Here is a 12,928-nt window from a genome sequence, read left to right on the forward strand (position 1 = left end):
AAACAAACAAACATGTGATATAAGCTTTCCTCTCTTGGGACACTCACTCAATGAATCAGTTTTGTCTAATTCTGCAGTTCTCTTTTGACTACGGCATTGAGTATATTGGCCAACCCCCCTTTTTATATTTGATGGTCACTCTATACTTTCAAAACCTGCTTTAATCAGCTATGATCTTACAATTATTATTTTATATTATTTTATTCTCTGTTTTTGTGCTGGGGAATTAGACCCAGATGTAGGCAAATTGTGTTGCACTCATCCATGCTCCCCAGCCCATCAGCAGTGGCTTTAAAATGAGTGTTGTCAATGCTTCTGCCTTTGCTAGTCATTGGCATTCCTTGAGAAGCAGCTGCAATGGGAAAAATACTGAATCCAACAGGAACAGGTTTCCACAGGAACTTCAATGCCATTTCAATGCAGTTTATTTCTGTTCCCGTGACAAGAAAATACCTTTGTCTGCTCCCTTCCCCTCACTAAGACTCACTACTCTGGAATGACAATTCAAAAAGCATGTTCATAATTCAAAATGAGTACTGAATAATTATTTTCAGGACAGATTACTACTAAAGTTTGTTCACATATGTGGAATGAATGTGGCATGGGTTCTACTGAGCAAGTATCCAAAATCCCACAAGTATGAGAATTCTCATGTATGAATGGGCTTTCTGAGGTAGATTGAGCTTGTGACTGGTTATGTTGTGCAGAGTAGGATTTGAAAGCAGTAGGTTCCCATCTGGATGCATGTAATTATATTTGCTCTGTTCTTGCTACCTGTTGTATTTATCGGCCTTGCTCAACATATATATTGTAGTTCAGATAGCGCAAAAACAAAGACTTTAAAATAATAGAGAAAATAGAGGCTAAGGTTTAAGTATGGTAGCAAATAGTAATACCTGTCTATATGTAGCTATATTTTCCTTCCTCCTCTTCTTTATCCATTACAACTTATGATTTTCAAATTAAGCATGTGAGATGTTTGGATTCTTTACTTGAAAGAAAAGTTTCCAGACAGAGAAGAAGGACTAGCAGTGGAGTGCTTGCCTAGCATGCATGATGTCCTGGGTTCGATTCCTCAGTCCCACACACACAGAAAAGCCAGAAGTGGTGCTGTAGCTCAAATGGCAGAGCACTAGCCTTGAGGAAAAAGCCCAAGGACATATTCAGTCCTGAGTCCAAGTCCGAGGACTGGAAAAAAAAAATGTTTCCAAGTTATTTTTTAATTCTGTGAAACTTTTTTCTTAAGGATTTTGTAATTTATTTTTTTCTTTATATAAATTCTAAAATGATATATAGTAGCTAATCACAACTATATAGGATTTAAATTTTGCCCCTACTTTTTTCTCTATGAGAGATCTCTCTTACTGGAGAGATAATCTGCTATCTATAGTATGTTGTGTTATAGAGCTGTGTTTTGAAAGATACATCAATTTGGCAAGTTCAATTATAATGAATATAGTACAAAGGGAAACATTAGCTATTGTGTAGTATTCTGTATTTGATTAAAAGCTCAAAAATTAACTTTATTTTTCTCCCTAATATTCAGAAGTACACAGTTTTGCCACTCAATAAATGTGAATTTGGAATAAACTAAAAAAGGACTAGAATATGCTAAAGCTTTCCTCTTTTGCAATGTATATATGATGTATGAATGTATGCTTATTTGTGAATATATATTATATAGGTATGTCATTTTTATGGTGCTGAGCATAGAACACAGAGTGCCAGCTTCACAGGTACAGATGGACTATACCTGTGAGCTTTGCCTCAGTCCTACTCTCCCCCATTTAAATCAAAGTGGTTACCTCAAACACCTCACCTTACTTGTTTTAGAGAGAGAGTTGGATATGGAAAGAGGATCAAAGAGCAAGCATGCATATGTACACAGACAGACAAACTGGCACACACACATAATCTCAATATTGTATGCAGTAATATCCTAAAATGAGGTTTTTTTTTCTCCCAAGTGAAACCCATTGTACTTTCTCCTGTCTTCTTTGGCTCTCTATTCTCTTTGCCAAACTGGACTTAAACCAAGAAAAAAATGAAAGAAAACATTTAACCTTAACCGGGATTTTAATAACAAAATCGGTTGCTCATTGGATTCACAGTTAAGGGTTTTCTTTCAAATCTAGAGCAGTAAGCTATGAAGATGCAGGCACCCCATAGGTGTGAGAAGCAATGTACTTGTCTCTGAAGAGAAGTTTCTTTTAATTAGTCTCTCTGCTGGTTTCCTGAATACAGTGATAGGATCATTTCTAACCAACAATTCTCCTGAGGACAATTGCCCTTCAAGAAGAATTCTGTGTAGGAAAAATCTCACATAGACACTCTTCCCACCTCTTTGATTGTGTAACTTTATTGTCTATGTCCCAGTCCCCTCTCCATTTACATATGCCATTGAAGATTTTTTTTTTCTTTTGCTAGTTTTGGAGTTTGTACTCAGTACCTTGTACTTGCTCATCTTGCTTGATTGGGTGGTGCTCTACTACACTGATCCTGGCCCTGAGTTTTTGCTGTTTATCTTAGAGATGGGGATCTTAAACTTTTCTGTCTGCCCAGACTGTTTTTATATCCAAATCTTCCACATTTCAGTCTACTTAGTAGCTGGGATTTTAGGCATGAGCTTTGAGCATCTAGTGGCCAGACTTCTGTTTGATTAGTTTTGTTTAAATGAAAGAAATGTTACCATGCTCATTCCTGATTAAGTGAGAATTTCAAATGAGTTACACAGTCGTTCTCTGGTTCATTTCTAACTACAAAATGAGACTTTGCAGAGATGGAAGCTGTTTATGGAAACCCTATGATCTACATGTGACTGTCTTTTTTTTTTTTTTTTTTGCCAGTCCTGGGCTTGAGCTCAGGGCCTGAGCACTGTCCTTGGACTTTCTCAAGGCTAGAGCTCTACCACTTGAGCCTCAGCACCATTTCTGGCTTTTATCTATGTATGGGGTACCGAGGAATCGAATCTGGGTCTTCATGCATGCTAGGCAAGCACTTTAACCACTAGGCCAAACTCCCGGCCCATGTGACTGTCTTTTAAAAAATATTATCACTTTTTCTGACATAGTAAAATCCCAATTCTTTGGAGCTTTGTGGGCTTTCTCCTGCCTTAAACAATCTTCTATTTCTCTAGCTCATGATTAAACATCTTTTGTAGTCCAAGTCCTTACCTTCACTATACCAAAGTTCTATTGGCTTTCTTGTCATCCATGTATCGTCTTATCATAAGTGCTCTGTGTGTCTTCTCCTTCTGGGATTTTCAGTTCAGGTTTAGAGTTTTCAGTAGGATTCTGCTCAAAATTAGATGTCAGCTCTCCCAGAAACTTTCTTTACCCATTTAGGTTTGCATTTTCACTAAAAGTCTCACCCATAAGTCTCCACAAATTGCTATTAAGATCAGACGTTTAGTCTTAGACTGGATTCAATATCCAGTTAGAAGAGATGAGAGGATTTGCTCAGGGACACACTGAAATAATATAATAGTATCTGCTTCTGATGTTGCCCTGTATGTAGAATAAATGACATTAATTTAGAAAGGACTCAGATCACTGCCCAGAACGCATGTGCCATGTAATTATCATGGTGACTATTTTTAATTATTATCTTTCAAGCCTCTGTCATAGAATCCTGTATAGTCACTGAAAACCTATGTCTTGATTTGGGGAAGTGGGTTGTATGGAATGCCATGGTGCTTGAGGAGAGGAGCCATTGGAGAATTGGGCAAGTGAATTTTCTTGCATGTTCAAGTGTTTCATCTATTTAGCAATTGTGTAAATCATGTAGAAGGTATCATGGAAGACGTGATGGACTACAAATGGGCTTAGGAATTATTTGATTTGGGAATTGACACTGCTCCATCTTGGACTCTGGAGCCATTGTGATCTTTATAGATTGTCTTTCCTATTCTTGATTTTACTGCTATTGTTACCACACTTTTGCTCTGCTCTTATCTACCAATATCTTTTTAGACAGAAAGAATAGAAAAGCCATTGGGAAAGACCACAGATTGGGAAGGTGACTCTCTCATGACTATGCTTGGGTGGCCTTTCAGTTGTGACTACATTTCTGTGGTTGGTCTAGAGAAGTGTAACACTCAAATATTGACATGCAACTTACCCTGTGTCTGTCTGTGGATGTTAGGCATGCTTAATAGATAATGTAGCATGAAGGAATGAAGGGAACTTTTTTATTTTTAATAATACCTCACCAAAGGACAATAAGGATATCCATTTCATCAGGACTCCTAAGACTGAGAGAGGAATCAAAAAGGACCTCATTTAATTTGCTACATTTGCCACATTTAATTTGCCTCATTTAATTTGCTACATTTGCTAATTAACTATACACATTGCTCTTCTCTTTCAAAGATCTCTGCTATATAAAACAAGAGTGATATTCTTAGTTGATGCATTCTCATGAGGTAAAATGACTGATGGAAGCAATCAGTAAATATCAGAGGAAATTTTCTCACTCTTCTTATTTTATTCAAAGAGCCAATTTTTATTCAATTTAATTTTAGTTGTAACATATAAAGGGGTTAAGTTGATTGATATATACTGATGTAATTCAACTGTATTTCATTCACTGAAGATCATATGCTTGTTGGATGGGTTGGGAAAAATTATCCTGTATTACCAACATTTAAGAAATCACAGGATAGATTCTATGATATACATTCTCTACCTCATATTCCTAGATAGGTTGGTGTAAAGTACAGGCATACATTTAAAAATGGTTTTGCTTCATTCTATGATTTTGGAAAAGACTGTGTCATGTGACTTTTTAATCTATGAATTGTTCTGTTACTTGTCAGTAACATCCATTTGGGTTTGAATCTCCATCATCAGATCTCAGCCTACTGAGTAGCCTGGATTAGAGTCTTAAGCCCTGGTATCTGGTAGTAATTAAGTTTTTTTTTTTTTTTTTTTTTTGCCAGTCCTGGGCTTGAGCTCAGGGCCTGAGCACTGTCCTTGGACTTTCTCAAGGCTAGAGCTCTACCACTTGAGCCTCAGCACCACTTCTGTCTTTTTTCTAAGTATGTGGTACCAAGGAATCGAACCTGGGTCTTCATGCATGCTAGGCAAGCACTTTAACCACTAGGCCAAACTCCCGGCCCCAGTAATTAAGTTTTTATACATATATTCAATTATATGTGTTTAAAGCATACTATGAGATTATTATGTATAAATATATTTTGAGGTTATTTTGCTTTTCTTCTTTGTTGGATGATATAGTAAATTCCAATATGTGCTGTTTTATGCTTGAAAAAAATAAAAATAGGTATTTTTCTCCCTACATTATCATCAATACTAGAGTATTATTACCAGGTAGAGGTTGTAGCTTCATCAGTTATAAAGCACATGCTTAGCATGCACAAGGCTGTATATATAATCCCAGAACCAAACAAACAAAGAAAAAGAATATTATTACTAAAGTAGCAATGGCACTAGCCTTTTTTCTCATTAACCCCATTTTCTGAGCTTGAGGAAATGCTGTCATTCAGTAGTATTAGGAATTTTAAAATGTTTCTCAACCATGAAGTTCAGTGAAGTTTAATAAAAATGAATTTTTAGGAAGGCGTTTATAAAGGGGGTGACATATTTTCATTGTCTTTGTTCATTTGAGAGGATTATGCTGTTTCAGTAATTCTTGTTGGCTTTTAGAACTGTGCTTTTGTTCACTCATTTGGCATACAGTGTTGGGTGACTCAGAATTCATTTTGCACTTGCATGATGGACTCAAATGAATGAGTAACTCAGGCAAACTTTTCCCTCAGAATATTCTTTTTTGTATCATTTGCTGGATATGCAGTGCATATCAAACAGTTGTGTGGATGGGGTTTGTATTTCTGGCATCCTCATCATGTCATATCTTAGAGAGCAGAGAGCATGGTTCTGTCATTGAGCTACACTGAACTAGTGTCCCCTAGAACTGAGACACTATGTTGGAGGGAAAGTGAGCAAAAGTGAGAAAACATTGAAAACACTGCTCCAGACAGGATCTTAAGGGCTTCCATTGACAAGTTTGCTTGGTCTTTGGAAATCTGAATGATTCATTCATTCATTCAATCCCCCTTTTTTTTGTCTACATCAGATGTAAAGGGCCAAATTAAAAAAAAATACTTTAGGCTTTATTTTACAGACTTTATCATACTATTTGACCTTGCTGTAGTAGACAATAAGCAATAAATAACTGTGGCCATTCCTTCAAAAGACAATTATTTAAAAAACAACAACAAAATTTTTCGGCATCCCAGCTGTAGCTTGAAGGCTGTTGGTTTTTGAGCTCTGTTCTATGTTCAGGTAATAGATAGAAAGACGAATTTTATCTTGTGATTTTCATTTATCTGTCCCTAATGATGTGTGGTCCCTGTAAGTCACCAAATAGTTATTGGGGGGAAAAAAAAAGTTCAAAGTGATTGACAAATGAGGGAGAGGGCGGTAGAGCTCTGTTTTTCTACAAGTTAAGAAGTGTTCACAGCAAATTTAGGTGCTGCTCTAGGAGGAATCGAATAGTGAAGTAAAGTTAAGGTTGAGGATAGGATATTGATTGCAGGTGTTTCTGGGAAGGCTGAGGGAAGGGATGAAGGGATCTAGGTAGAGGATTGGCCCAGGTCAGGAATCATAACACCTGTGTATAGAAAACCAGGAGAAGGGTGCAGATGCAGTTGACCTTTGGAAGTGACTGACAGGAGGTTTAGGGATTGCTATCAATACGTTTTCTGAATTATGTGTGCAATCTACATTGGCTGACAAGGTATGTGGTGGTGGGTGCTTAGGAGTTGTGTAGAAATGTTCCATTTGGACCACTTTCTCACACTCCCCTCCATCTCCTCCCTCTCCCTTTTTCTCTCCCTCTCCTTCTCTCCTTCTCCCTTTCCCTCTTCCTCCCCCCACTCACTCTCTCTCATCAGTTGTGGGGCTTCCTGGGCATTTCCCTGAGCTCTTTTCCTCAGGATAGCACTCTGACACTTTAAGCCATAAGGCCACTTTTTGAGTTGCTAATTGGAGATAAGAGTCTCCAAGGGACTTCTCTGACTAGGCAGGTTTCCCCTCCTCAGATCTCAGCCTCCTGTGTAGCCAGGATTAGGGATCTGGGCCACCACTGGCAGTTGGTCTGAAACTTTCCTTTGGGGGCCTTTTCTTTTTATTATTGGTGGGAATTGAACCAGCTCCTCGATCCTAAGCATGTGCTCTACCACATTCTCTTGCTTTCTGATGAGTATAGTATTTATAGGTAAAGCAGCTGATTTATTACAGCCCCCAGAATAAATGCTTTGGCTGAAAAGTCTCTTATATGGTATATAGGTTATTAATTTACGATATTCCCTTATCCATGCTTTCAGACATTCCCTCATGATATAGGAAAGATTTTTTTTTCCGGTTTTACCTATTTACATGCATGGGCATTTCCACACTATGGTTCTTTCCTGTCAGGGAGTAATGCATATTGAAACTGGAAAATTTAGCTATCACCTGATTTAAACTAGTTCTGTGAGACTGATAAATGAGGATACTCACACCTTGGTGAAGTGGCTTGCCTGTGGTGGAAACGGCTTTCAGAAAGCCAAGAAAAATCTCCTGATAAGCAGGTCAATTCATGTTCTCTTCCCTACAATGTTACCTTCCAGGAGAGAAGGAAAGTATCGTTTATGTACAACAAATTTTAACGTTCTTCATATTATCATTGGATAATGGTCCCTGAACATTTATTAAACTTAGTTTGGTAATGAGTATTTTGGCAAGAAACTAATCATGTGACTGCTAAATCAGGCAATGTATAATGAAGAATTCTGGATATTTTTTGAGTTTTAACTACTATGTTGGAGATATTTTAAAGAAAACACCAGTAGTTCAAAGACAAACACAGTCTAAGAAAAATGGACCTTGTGTTCTATTCGCAATCCAAGAAAACATCATTAAAGAAGGTGATTGGATTTTGTGGTAAGCCAAGAGTTTTATCCAGGATACAAATGTCTTTGTAAACTTTTTTGTGTAGCCTGAAATGAATGAGACTGCTTAGTGTCTGAGCTTCAATCTTGCAGTAAATATGAAATATCAAGGTAGGAAACCTGTCTGGCTGTCATGGGGGTCCTTCATGTGGGCCTGGGCCACATGGGATTCTTCAGGGCTGCTGAAGAATATCCTTAGAAGGTAAAGGACACAGTTGGGGTGTCCAGCTTTGGGGGTTCATGTGCTGAAAGTCAAAATGTAATTCTGAAAGCAATTTCAGATTCCATTTTTTCATGATATTCCCATGAAAACCCTGGTTGTTCAGACTCCCTTGCAAACTGTTTTGATTGGGCCTGAAGATTTGGGGTGTAGACTGGAAATTTTGAGAGAACCAGAATTTAAGCCTGTAGGTAGAAGGTCCGGTGCTTTAGCTTCAAATCCTGATATTCTCTAAGTTTCAATATGTATAGCTTATATTGAGCATCCTGTTGATTTAGTCTTCATGAAAAATAAACAACAAAAAGACCCAAAGACCTCCCTTATTTTAACAAAAATGCTTCTAAGATGAAGCCAAACGAGAACAGATTAGAGACTAAAATGGACTTAATGAATTTGAATCAGAAAATTACTTCATATTTTAGCAAATATGGCATGCATTTTAAAGATAGTTACTGAAAAATGACCACGGAAGAGGATTTCTGAGCCTGTGAAGAGCCATGGTCTCAGGATGAAATATAAGAAAACCATTTCTTTTTGATATTCAGTATAGTTTGCATCTAAGATTTCCAGCAAGGTGATTTTCAGGTTCATGAAAGGCATCAAAATAAAGGCAAGGTCTGAGGCAGAAATCCTGAGTCAGAGAGCTTTGCCTTAAAACTATAACAGTCTATACCATACCCTGGTTAGGGAAGATTGAGGAGAGGTTCAGAAAGCCATGCACCTTTGGTTGTTATGTCTTAAAGTAGGCCATCTATTGGTACTCATAATAATTCTCCTTCCCATATATACATGTATAAAATGTGAAACTGAAAGTTAGTGTCTTATATGTCCTAATTTTTAAGTGAATTTTTAGAAAGGATAAGAATGATGAAAATAAATTGCATATATGAAAATGCAATGATAACTATCCTATGCTTGATTTGTGTCTATGTATATATAAATAAATCTATATATGTATATACATATACGTATATATGTATAGTATACGTACATATATATTTAAATATATGCTAATAAAGAGGTATACTGAGGAACAGAATGTTTCTCTTTAATAAGCAAATATTAAATAAATTTATGCTATTTTGACTTGATATTCAAGAATTTACCTCTGAATTAGTGAACAGTTTTATCACTTCACTATTATGCTCTTTCAATTGATTGTAATTCAGAGTAGTCTGGCACAAAGGGAATTTTGGACTCACTTTGGAGATAGACTTTGTAGTCCTGGGCTGGATGGAAAATTGCCCAGACCGTGAATTCAAGCCCCAGGATGGGGGTACATGTGTGCTCATGTGTGCATACACACACACACACACACCTTACACAGAGTGTTGCCCAGTTCTATAAGAGGGTGAGATGGGATTTCAACCAAAGAAAACTGCCTGCACAGCTGATACACCTTTTTTTTACTCTCCACAGCCAATCACGGTTGCTTTTCCCTTCTTTTTTCATCCCTCTGGTCAAGCCACTCCTGTCTTGAACACATGGCCATAACAGTAATCTCTATTACCCTCTACGTTGCCACTTTTTCACTTTACAATTGTTTCTTTACAAAAGATTTTTGTTGTTGTAGTATGGAGATGGAACCCAGGGCTTCACACATTTTAGGGAAATATTCTGCCATTGAACTCCTCCCCAACCCCCAAAGAATTAAAATACACTTGTTAAGTACACCCACAGGAGATGCAAAGAAGGGAATAGGCTACCACCACAGCTCTTAGTCCTGAGTGAGGCTACAGCTTCCTCTACCTCTTATGCTATTGCCTTCCCATTGTGGTGTTGCCTACCTTGGAAGCTGTCTAAAAGGTAGATTTCTGGACTTTACTTCTAGAAACTTACCCTTAGATACCCTCTAAGGGTAGGTTCAGAAATATGGATTCTTAGGATTGGAAAGCTTTTCTATAGAAAACCATGTTTTGGAACATTTTTTTGCTACTTAGATGTAGAAGCTGTTCTTACATTTGTTTAACTCCAAGGAGGTATATTTCCTTTGAATTCTCAAGAGTTATAATTCAGGTGAGGAGAGATGCTTTATTAGCACTAAACTTAATGATGAAACACATTCCCTGGATTGCTCATTAAGTCTTTGGCTAATGCTGTATGTTTAATTGAGAAACTGCTCAGCTGAGATAGAGACTAAGTTGGTCTCCAGGTGGGCAACAGAACTTTCAGTGGAATTAATGCTACCTTTTTTTCCTCCTCTGTTGTTATTTCTTCTTCTTCTTCTTCTTCTTCTTCTTCTTCTTCTTCTTCTTCTTCTTCTTCTTCTTCTTCTTCTCCTTCTCCTTCTCCTTCTCCTTCTCCTTCTCCTTCTCCTTCCCCTTCTCCTCCTCCTCCTCCTCCTCCTCCTCCTCCTCCTCCTCCTTCCTTCCTTCCTTCCTTCCTTCCTTCCTTCCTTCCTTTTTCTCTCTCTCTCTCTCTCTCTTTCTTTCTTTCTTTCTTTCTTTCTTTCTTTCTTTCTTTCTTTCTTTCTTTCTTTCTTTCTTTCCTCCTCCTCCTCGTCCTCCTTCCCCCATTCCCTCTTCCTCCTCCTCTTTCTCTTTTTATTCCTTCTCCCTCTTTATCTCTTCTTTCTTTTCATCTTTTTCTGCAATTTAAACTTAGGGATAGCACTCTTCCTATGCCTCTAGCTATACTTTTTTGCTGGCTATTATAAGAGTCTATTGACATTTTCTCTCCCATATCTCCATATCTCAGCTTTCTGAGTCTTTAAGATTACCCATGTGAGACAGAAGCACTCATTTTTTTTTCTTAAAGTAATTTTTCTCTGTAAGAAAAGCTTACAAAGCTTCTCTCTGAATCTTATTTTTAAAAAATCACTACAATAGAAAATACAGACATTTTGACTGTGAAATGTAATTGAATAAAAGCTCTACTTAAGAAACAGCATATGGAACCAAGAGCTTTGTCTTGTGTGATTGTTGATCTTAATGTACTATGTTATTTCTCTTCTGTTTTTTCCCTTTGGTTAATCACATATTCTTACTGTATCTAACTTTGTTACCTAATGTATTGTATATATGTTTATTTGTTTATTTGATATAGGAAAGTGACAGGGGGAAACAAGATGATTAGGAGGGGGTGGGGGAAGGAAATGGGGACAAAAACATGAGAAAGGGTATCATTGTGTGAGAAGTAATGCACCTACTATGTGGCAAATGTAACTAACCCCTCTCTATACATTACTCGGACAATAAAAAAGCAAACAAAAAACCCAGCATGGTAGGGCCAGGAATTTGGCCTAGTGGTAGAGTGTTTACCTAGCCTAGCATGCACGAAGACCTGGGTTCAATTCCTTGCTACAACATATATAGAAAAAAACCGAAAACTATGTTGTGGCCCAAGTGGTGGAGCTCTAGCTTTGAAAAAGCCCAAGGACAGTGCTCAGGCCCTGAGTTCACAAAACAAAACTCCAATGAACATGGTAGATTCAACAATTTCATTCAATATATACTGTGTTCATAAGCTTATTTTTCATATATCTCATATCAACAAACATGTTGTTTTGAAATACAAAGGTCTGTAAAACAAGGAAGCAAATATTAAAATTGAGAATAAAATGGTCATTTACATATTCATTCAAGCTGTTTCTTTATTTAAAATTTCTGTAGTTTAATTATAATTTAATTTTGCCTGTAGTATGTTTTCAATTATGAAGTTCATATAAGCCATATGCTGGTTCTTATTTTTAAGTCTTTCATCACATATCCTAAATATTTTTATTTGACTTATAGCTATTTAGTTGTAACCACTGTGTCTATAAAAGAAGGCACTACATTCTGATTTTGGTGACTGTCCTAGGGTTTGAACTCCGGGACTCATAGTTCTCTACCTATGGATCACATCTTCAGTCTTGTTTTTTATGACCAGTTGGAGATGGAGTACAGTCTCACCTAAATTGTAATGGTAATACTAAATTTTATTGAAAAATAGAACTCATTTGAATTCGGAAATTTCTTCTCATTTATGCACAGGGCTCCAAGTATCAATTCTTTGATCCTGCCCTCTGCTGGCCATTTCAGACTCTGCAAGGGAGAAATTTCATGTTATTTATTTGACAATTACTGGATCCCATTTTTTTTTTTTTTAAATCTCTGCCCTGGAAAGCCTGTCACTAGTGACTTTTACTATTGTATAGAAACAAAAACTTTATATATTGCTCCAAAGATAAGATTCAGTTGTTGTTGTTGTAATTTTTAAAATCTTATTGCTCCAAAGATAAGACTCAGTTGTTGTTGTCATTTTTAAAATCTTTTCCAAGTACAGAATACAGCAGTCATGGATACAGATAAGGTTACAATGTTAGAGAAAATCAAATATGTGCATGTGCTAATGTTGATAAGGTCCTTTTCTGTCATAGTCCTCTATTAAAGTCTCTGGATGAATCACAGTTCTCTTTTTAGATTAAACACATTTTTAATTAAGTCGAATTTGCTAAAAAAAAGGATTAAATCTTATTGAAGTATTTTTCTCACCTTTAAGGATTTGCACAAAACGGTACAGGAAGTTGTCTGAAGAGGCAAAGATCACGGATGCTTACACATATGATGGACGGCAAGTGAAAATTTGAGGTCAGCGATCCATCCAACATAGTAAAAAGTAGTGTAGACAGAAAGTGGAGTCAGAGGGAGAGTGATTATTGATGAAGCAAGACATCCACCACATCCTCTTAGTCCTAGACAAGGGCTGATGTCTGCGAGGCCTGGGGATGGCTGCCCCAGGAGAGACAAAACAAAGTTCATAAAAAAGGCATG

The 12,928-nt window shown here is 37.1% G+C and overlaps 1 protein-coding gene across 1 annotated transcript in view; it reads left to right on the top strand.

Annotated features, from left to right (window-relative positions):
- Fmn2 (formin 2) overlaps positions 1-12,928 on the top strand; it is a 165,424-nt gene that overhangs the window by 40,053 nt on the left and 112,443 nt on the right. The window lies entirely within an intron of this gene.

Source organism: Megascapheus bottae, chromosome 10, assembly GCF_031878675.1.
Source record: "Megascapheus bottae isolate mThoBot1 chromosome 10, mThoBot2.hap1, whole genome shotgun sequence".
Classification (NCBI taxonomy): domain Eukaryota; kingdom Metazoa; phylum Chordata; class Mammalia; order Rodentia; family Geomyidae; genus Megascapheus; species Megascapheus bottae.